This window comes from Ranitomeya imitator, chromosome 2, assembly GCF_032444005.1.
Source record: "Ranitomeya imitator isolate aRanImi1 chromosome 2, aRanImi1.pri, whole genome shotgun sequence".
In the NCBI taxonomy this organism is placed as follows: Eukaryota; Metazoa; Chordata; class Amphibia; order Anura; family Dendrobatidae; genus Ranitomeya; species Ranitomeya imitator.
This window is the reverse complement of record NC_091283.1, coordinates 521,326,741-521,336,740: the sequence shown is the minus strand read 5'-3', so window position 1 is coordinate 521,336,740 and position 10,000 is coordinate 521,326,741.

Sequence of the window (10,000 nt, the reverse complement as noted above, 5' to 3'; positions counted from 1 at the left end):
CTGCCTGAGGAGCTGACTAGCCTGAAGATAGAAATACAAGCCTGACTTACCTCAGAGAAATACCCCAAAGGAATAGGCAGCCCCCCACATATAATGACTGTTAGCAAGATGAAAAGACAAACGTAGGAATGAAATAGATTCAGCAAAGTGAGGCCCGATATTCTAGACAGAGCGAGGATAGCAAAGAGAACTATGCAGTCTACAAAAAACCCTAAAACGAAAACCACGCAAAGGGGCAAAAAGACCCACCGTGCCGAACTAACAGCACGGCGGTGCACCCTTTGCTTCTCAGAGCTTCCAGCAAAAGTTAATAGCAAGCTGGACAGAAAAAACAGAAAACAAACTAGAAGCACTTATCTAGCAGAGCAGCAGGCCCAAGGAAAGATGCAGTAGCTCAGATCCAACACTGGAACATTGACAAGGAGCAAGGAAGACAGACTCAGGTGGAGCTAAATAGCAAGGCAGCCAACGAGCTCACCAAAACACCTGAGGGAGGAAGCCCAGAGACTGCAATACCACTTGTGACCACAGAAGTGAACTCAGCCACAGAATTCACAACAGTACCCCCCCCTTGAGGAGGGGTCACCGAACCCTCACCAGAACCCCCAGGCCGACCAGGATGAGCCACATGAAAGGCACGAACAAGATCTGGGGCATGGACATCAGAGGCAAAAACCCAGGAATTATCTTCCTGAGCATAACCCTTCCATTTGACCAGATACTGGAGTTTCCGTCTAGAGACACGAGAATCCAAAATCTTCTCCACAATATACTCCAATTCCCCCTCCACCAAAACAGGGGCAGGAGGCTCCACAGATGGAACCATAGGTGCCACGTATCTCCTCAACAACGACCTATGGAATACATTATGTATGGAAAAGGAGTCTGGGAGGATCAGACGAAAAGACACCGGATTGAGAATCTCAGAAATCCTATACGGACCAATAAAACGAGGTTTAAATTTAGGAGAGGAAACCTTCATAGGAATATGACGAGAAGATAACCAAACCAGATCCCCAACACGAAGTCGGGGTCCCACACGGCGTCTGCGATTAGCGAAAAGCTGAGCCTTCTCCTGGGACAAGGTCAAATTGTCCACTACCTGAGTCCAGATCTGCTGCAACCTGTCCACCACAGAATCCACACCAGGACAGTCCGAAGACTCAACCTGTCCTGAAGAGAAACGAGGATGGAACCCAGAATTGCAGAAAAATGGAGAGACCAAGGTAGCCGAGCTGGCCCGATTATTAAGGGCGAACTCAGCCAACGGCAAAAATGACACCCAATCATCCTGGTCAGCGGAAACAAAACATCTCAGATATGTTTCCAAGGTCTGATTGGTTCGTTCGGTCTGGCCATTAGTCTGAGGATGGAAGGCCGAGGAGAAAGATAGGTCAATGCCCATCCTACCACAAAAGGCTCGCCAGAACCTCGAGACAAACTGGGAACCTCTGTCAGAAACAATATTCTCAGGAATGCCATGTAAACGAACCACATGCTGGAAGAACAAAGGCACCAAATCAGAGGAGGAAGGCAATTTAACCAAGGGCACCAGATGGACCATTTTAGAAAAGCGATCACAGACCACCCAAATGACCGACATTTTTTGAGAAACGGGAAGGTCAGAAATGAAATCCATCGAAATATGTGTCCAAGGCCTCTTCGGGACCGGCAAGGGCAAAAGCAACCCACTGGCACGTGAACAGCAGGGCTTAGCCCTAGCACAAATTCCACAGGACTGCACAAAAGCACGCACATCCCGTGACAGAGATGGCCACCAGAAGGATCTAGCAACCAACTCCCTGGTACCAAAGATTCCTGGATGACCGGCCAGCACCGAACAATGAAGTTCAGAGATAACTTTACTAGTCCACCTATCAGGGACGAACAGTTTCTCGGCCGGACAACGATCAGGTTTATTAGCCTGAAATTTCTGCAACACTCTCCGCAAATCAGGGGAGATGGCAGACACAATGACTCCTTCCTTGAGGATACTTGCCGGCTCAGATAACCCCGGAGAGTCGGGCACAAAACTCCTAGACAGAGCATCCGCCTTCACATTTTTAGAGCCCGGAAGGTATGAAATCACAAAATCAAAACGAGCAAAAAATAACGACCAACGGGCCTGTCTAGGATTCAAGCGCTTGGCAGACTCAAGATAAGTAAGGTTCTTATGATCAGTCAAAACCACCACGCGATGCTTAGCACCCTCAAGCCAATGACGCCACTCCTCGAATGCCCACTTCATGGCCAGCAACTCTCGGTTGCCCACATCATAATTACGCTCAGCAGCAGAAAATTTCCTGGAAAAGAAAGCACATGGTTTGAACACTGAGCAACCAGAACCTCTCTGTGACAAAACCGCCCCTGCACCAATCTCAGAAGCATCAACCTCGACCTGGAACGGAAGAGAAACATCAGGTTGACACAACACAGGGGCACAGCAAAAACGACGCTTCAACTCCTGAAAAGCTTCCACGGCAGCAAAAGACCAATTAACCAAATCAGCACCCTTCTTGGTCAAATCGGTCAATGGTCTGGCAATGCTAGAAAAATTACAGATGAAGCGACGATAAAAATTAGCAAAGCCCAGGAATTTCTGCAGACTTTTTAGAGATGTCGGCTGAGTCCAATCCTGGATGGCCTGAACCTTAACCGGATCCATCTCGATAGTAGAAGGGGAAAAGATGAACCCCAAAAATGAAACTTTCTGCACACCGAAGAGACACTTTGATCGCTTCACGAACAAGGAATTAGCACGCAGTACCTGGAAAACCATTCTGACTTGCTTCACATGAGACTCCCAATCATCTGAGAAGATCAAAATGTCATCCAAGTAAACAATCAAGAATTTATCCAGATACTCACGGAAAATGTCATGCATAAAAGACTGAAAAACAGATGGAGCATTGGCAAGTCCGAACGGCATCACCAGATACTCAAAATGACCCTCGGGCGTATTAAATGCCGTTTTCCATTCATCTCCCTGCCTGATTCTCACCAGATTATACGCACCACGAAGATCAATCTTAGTAAACCAACTAGCCCCCTTAATCCGAGCAAACAAGTCAGAAATCAATGGCAAGGGATACTGAAACTTAACAGTGATCTTATTAAGAAGGCGGTAATCAATACACGGTCTTAGCGAACCATCCTTCTTGGCTACAAAAAAGAACCCTGCTCCCAATGGTGACGACGATGGGCGAATATGTCCCTTCTCCAGGGACTCCTTCACATAACTGCGCATAGCGGTGTGTTCAGGTACGGACAAATTAAATAAACGACCCTTAGGGAATTTACTACCAGGAATCAAATCGATAGCACAATCACAATTCCTATGCGGAGGTAGGGCATCAGATTTGGACTCTTCAAATACATCCTGAAAGTCCGACAAGAATTCTGGGATGTCAGAAGGAATGGATGACGAAATAGACAAAAATGGAACATCACCATGTACTCCCTGACAACCCCAGCTGGTTACCGACATAGAGTTCCAATCCAATACTGGATTATGGGTTTGTAGCCATGGCAACCCCAACACGACCACATCATGCAAATTATGCAGTACCAGAAAGCGAATAACTTCCTGATGTGCAGGAGCCATGCACATGGTCAGCTGGGCCCAGTACTGAGGCTTATTCTTGGCCAAAGGTGTAGCATCAATTCCTCTCAACGGAATAGGACACCGCAAAGGTTCCAAGAAAAATCCACAACGTTTAGCATAATCCAAATCCATCAGATTCAGGGCAGCGCCTGAATCCACAAACGCCATGACAGAATACGATGACAAAGAGCACATTAAGGTAATGGACAAAAGGAATTTGGACTGTACAGTACCAATAACGGCAGAGCTATCGAACCGCCTAGTGCATTTAGGACAATTAGAAATAGCATGAGTAGAATCACCACAATAGAAACACAGTCTGTTCAGACGTCTGTGTTCTTGCCGTTCTACTTTAGTCATAGTCCTGTCGCACCGCATAGGCTCAGGTTTACTCTCAGACAATACCGCCAGATGGTGCACAGATTTACGCTCGCGCAAGCGACGACCGATCTGAATGGCCAAGGACATAGACTCATTCAAACCAGCAGGCATAGGAAATCCCACCATTACATCCTTAAGAGCTTCAGAGAGACCCTTTCTGAACAAAGCCGCTAGTGCAGATTCATTCCACAGAGTGAGTACTGACCACTTCCTAAATTTCTGACAATATACTTCTACATCATCCTGACCCTGGCATAAAGCCAGCAGATTTTTCTCAGCCTGATCCACTGAATTAGGCTCATCGTAAAGCAATCCCAGCGCCTGGAAAAATGCATCAACATTACTCAATGCAGAATCTCCTGGTGCAAGAGAAAACGCCCAGTCCTGTGGGTCGCCGCGCAAAAAATAAATAATAATCAAAACCTGTTGAATAGGATTACCAGAAGAATGAGGTTTCAAGGCCAAAAATAGCTTACAATGATTTCTGAAGCTCAGGAACTTAGTTCTGTCACCAAAAAACAAATCAGGAATCGGAATTCTTGGTTCTAGCATCGATTTCTGATCAATAGTATCTTGAATCTTTTGTACATTTACAACGAGATTATCCATTGAGGAGCACAGAGCCTGAATATCCATGTCCACAGCTGTGTCCTGAAGCACTCTAATGTCTAGGGGAAAAAAAAGACTGAAGACAGAGCTAAGAAAAAAAAATGATGTCAGGATTTCTTTTTTCCCTCTATTGGGAATCATTGGTGTGGCTCCTTGTACTGTTGTGGCTGGCAATCAGGCAACACAGCGTGCAGTAATCAGCGCACATACAGAGATCTGGCAATAACCAAAAACAATAGGACGAGCTCTGAGACGTGGAATCTCTGTAGACTGCAGTACCTGATCTATCCTCACACAACTATAAGCAGCAGTGGATTGCGCCTATCACTACCTATGCAACTCGGCACTGCCTGAGGAGCTGACTAGCCTGAAGATAGAAATACAAGCCTGACTTACCTCAGAGAAATACCCCAAAGGAATAGGCAGCCCCCCACATATAATGACTGTTAGCAAGATGAAAAGACAAACGTAGGAATGAAATAGATTCAGCAAAGTGAGGCCCGATATTCTAGACAGAGCGAGGATAGCAAAGAGAACTATGCAGTCTACAAAAAACCCTAAAACGAAAACCACGCAAAGGGGCAAAAAGACCCACCGTGCCGAACTAACAGCACGGCGGTGCACCCTTTGCTTCTCAGAGCTTCCAGCAAAAGTTAATAGCAAGCTGGACAGAAAAAACAGAAAACAAACTAGAAGCACTTATCTAGCAGAGCAGCAGGCCCAAGGAAAGATGCAGTAGCTCAGATCCAACACTGGAACATTGACAAGGAGCAAGGAAGACAGACTCAGGTGGAGCTAAATAGCAAGGCAGCCAACGAGCTCACCAAAACACCTGAGGGAGGAAGCCCAGAGACTGTAATACCACTTGTGACCACAGAAGTGAACTCAGCCACAGAATTCACAACACCCCCCCTTGAGGAGGGGTCACCGAACCCTCACCAGAGCCCCCAGGCCGACCAGGATGAGCCGCATGAAAGGCACGAACAAGATCGGAAACATGAACATCAGAGGCAAAAACCCAGGAATTATCTTCCTGAGCATAACCCTTCCATTTAACCAGATACTGGAGTTTCCGTCTAGAAACACGAGAATCCAAAATCTTCTCCACAATATACTCCAATTCCCCCTCCACCAAAACCGGGGCAGGAGGCTCAACAGATGGAACCATAGGTGCCACGTATCTCCGCAACAACGACCTATGGAATACATTATGTATGGAAAAGGAGTCTGGGAGGGTCAAACGAAAAGACACAGGATTGAGAACCTCAGAAATCCTATACGGACCAATAAAACGAGGTTTAAATTTAGGAGAGGAAACCTTCATAGGAATATGACGAGAAGATAACCAAACCAGATCCCCAACACGAAGTCGGGGACCCACACGGCGTCTGCGATTAGCGAAAAGTTGACCTTTCTCCTGGGACAAGATCAAATTGTCCACTACCTGAGTCCAGATCTGCTGCAACCTATCCACCACAGAATCCACACCAGGACAGTCCGAAGACTCAACCTGTCCTGAAGAGAAACGAGGATGGAACCCAGAATTGCAAAAAAATGGAGAAACCAAGGTAGCCGAGCTGGCCCGATTATTAAGGGCGAACTCAGCCAACGGCAAAAAGGACACCCAATCATCCTGGTCTGCAGAAACAAAACATCTCAGATATGTTTCCAAGGTCTGATTGGTTCGTTCGATCTGGCCATTAGTCTGAGGATGGAAAGCCGAGGAAAAGGATAGGTCAATGCCCATCCTACCACAAAAGGCTCGCCAGAACCTTGAAACAAACTGGGAACCTCTGTCAGAAACAATATTCTCAGGAATGCCATGCAACCGAACCACATGCTGAAAGAACAAAGGTACCAAATCAGAGGAGGAAGGCAATTTAGCCAAGGGCACCAGATGGACCATTTTAGAAAAGCGATCACAGACCACCCAAATGACTGACATCTTTTGAGAAACGGGAAGGTCAGAAATGAAATCCATCGAAATATGTGTCCAAGGCCTCTTTGGGACCGGCAAGGGCAAAAGCAACCCACTGGCACGAGAACAGCAGGGCTTAGCCCTAGCACAAATCCCACAGGACTGCACAAAAGTACGTACATCCCGTGACAGAGATGGCCACCAGAAGGATCTAGCCACTAACTCTCTGGTACCAAAGATTCCAGGATGACCAGCCAACACCGAACAATGAAGTTCAGAGATAAGTTTATTAGTCCACCTATCAGGGACGAACAGTTTCTCTGCTGGACAACGATCAGGTTTATTCGCCTGAAATTTTTGCAGCACCCGCCGCAAATCAGGGGAGATGGCAGACACAATGACTCCTTCCTTGAGGATACCCGCTGGCTCAGATAAACCCGGAGAGTCGGGCACAAAACTCCTAGACAGAGCATCCGCCTTCACATTTTTAGAGCCCGGAAGGTACGAAATCACAAAGTCGAAGCGGGCAAAAAATAACGACCAACGGGCCTGTCTAGGATTCAAGCGCTTGGCAGACTCGAGATAAGTCAAGTTCTTATGATCAGTCAATACCACCACGCGATGCTTAGCTCCTTCAAGCCAATGACGCCACTCCTCGAATGCCCACTTCATGGCCAGCAACTCTCGATTGCCCACATAATAATTACGCTCAGCGGGCGAAAACTTCCTGGAAAAGAAAGCACATGGTTTCATCACAGAGCAATCAGAACCTCTCTGTGACAAAACCGCCCCTGCTCCAATCTCAGAAGCATCAACCTCGACCTGGAACGGAAGAGAAACATCTGGCTGACACAACACAGGGGCAGAACAAAAACGACGCTTCAACTCCTGAAAAGCTTCCACAGCAGCAGAAGACCAATTAACCAAATCAGCACCCTTCTTGGTCAAATCGGTCAATGGTTTGGCAATGCTAGAAAAATTACAGATGAAGCGACGATAAAAATTAGCAAAGCCCAGGAACTTTTGCAGACTTTTCAGAGATGTCGGCTGAATCCAATCCTGGATGGCTTGGACCTTAACTGGATCCATCTCGATAGTAGAAGGGGTAAAGATGAACCCCAAAAATGAAACTTTCTGCACACCGAAGAGACACTTTGATCCCTTCACAAACAAAGAGTTAGCACGCAGGACCTGAAAAACCATTCTGACCTGCTTCACATGAGACTCCCAATCATCTGAGAAGATCAAAATGTCATCCAAGTAAACAATCAGGAATTTATCCAGATACTCACGGAAGATGTCATGCATAAAAGACTGAAACACAGATGGAGCATTGGCAAGTCCGAACGGCATCACCAGATACTCAAAATGACCCTCGGGCGTATTGAATGCAGTTTTCCATTCATCTCCTTGCCTGATTCTCACCAGATTATACGCACCACGAAGATCTATCTTAGTGAACCAACTAGCCCCCTTAATCCGAGCAAACAAGTCAGATAACAATGGCAAGGGATACTGAAATTTAACAGTGATCTTATTAAGAAGGCGGTAATCAATACACGGTCTCAGCGAACCATCCTTCTTGGCTACAAAGAAGAACCCTGCTCCCAGTGGTGATGACGATGGGCGAATATGTCCCTTCTCCAGGGATTCCTTCACATAACTGCGCATAGCGGCGTGTTCGGGCACGGATAAATTAAATAATCGACCTTTAGGGAATTTACTACCAGGAATCAAATTGATAGCACAATCACAATCCCTATGCGGAGGTAGAGCATCGGACTTGGGCTCTTCAAATACATCCTGATAATCAGACAAGAACTCTGGGACCTCAGAAGGGGTGGATGACGAAATCGACAAAAATGGAACATCACCATGTACCCCCTGACAACCCCAGCTGGATACCGACATGGAATTCCAATCCAATACTGGATTATGGGTTTGTAGCCATGGCAACCCCAACACGACCAAATCATGCAGATTATGCAACACCAGAAAGCGAATAACTTCCTGATGTGCAGGAGCCATGCACATGGTCAGCTGGGCCCAGTATTGAGGTTTATTCTTGGCCAAAGGTGTAGCATCAATTCCTCTCAATGGAATAGGACACCGCAAAGGCTCCAAGAAAAACCCACAACGTTTAGCATAATCCAAATCCATCAGATTCAGGGCAGCGCCCGAATCCACAAACGCCATGACAGAAAACGACGACAAAGAGCATATCAAGGTAATGGACAGAAGGAATTTGGACTGTACAGTACCAATGACGGCAGACCTAGCGGACCGCTTAGTGCGCTTAGGACAATCAGAAATAGCATGAGTGGAATCACCACAGTAGAAACACAGACCATTCAGACGTCTGTATTCCTGCCGTTCAACTCTAGTCATAGTCCTATCGCACTGCATAGGCTCAGGTTTAACCTCAGGCAGTACCGCCAAATGGTGCACAGATTTACGCTCGCGCAAGCGTCGACCGATCTGAATGGCCAAAGACAAAGACTCATTCAAACCAGCAGGCATAGGAAATCCCACCATGACATCCTTAAGAGCCTCAGAGAGACCCTTTCTGAACAAAGCTGCCAGCGCAGATTCATTCCACAGAGTGAGTACTGACCATTTCCTAAATTTCTGACAATATACTTCTATATCATCCTGACCCTGGCACAAAGCCAGCAAATTTTTCTCAGCCTGATCCACTGAATTAGGCTCATCGTACAGCAATCCGAGCGCCAGGAAAAACGCATCGACACTACTCAATGCAGGGTCTCCTGGCGCAAGAGAAAATGCCCAGTCTTGAGGGTCGCCGCGCAAAAAAGAAATAATAATCAAAACCTGTTGAATAGGATTACCAGAAGAATGAGGTTTCAAGGCCAGAAATAGCTTACAATTATTTTTGAAACTTAGAAACTTAGTTCTATCTCCAAAAAACAAATCAGGAATAGGAATTCTTGGTTCTAACATAGATTTCTGATCAATAGTATCTTGAATTTTTTGTACATTTATAACGAGATTATCCATTGAAGAGCACAGACCCTGAATATCCATGTCCACACCTGTGTCCAGAATCACCCAAATGTCTAGGGGGAAAAAAAAAAAGTGAACACAGAGCAGAAAAAAAAAAAAAAATGATGTCAGAACTTTTTCTTTCCCTCTATTGAGAATCATTAGTTTGGCTCCTTGTACTGTTATGTTTGCTAATGACAGGTGTTATGAAGGCAATCCAGAAACACAGTGTGCTTAGCGATCAGAGCGCACACAGTGATCTGACAAATACCCAAAAATACAAGAACGAGCTCTGAGACATGGAAACTCTGTAGACTGCACACCTGATCCTATCCTAAACACAACTAAAAGCGGCTGTGGATTGCGCCTAACAACTAGGAACTAACGGCACGGCGGTACACCCTTTGCGTCTCAGAGCTTCCAGCAAAACAAAAGACAAGCTGGACAGAAAAAAAGCAACAAAAAAGCAAAAAGCACTTAGCTAT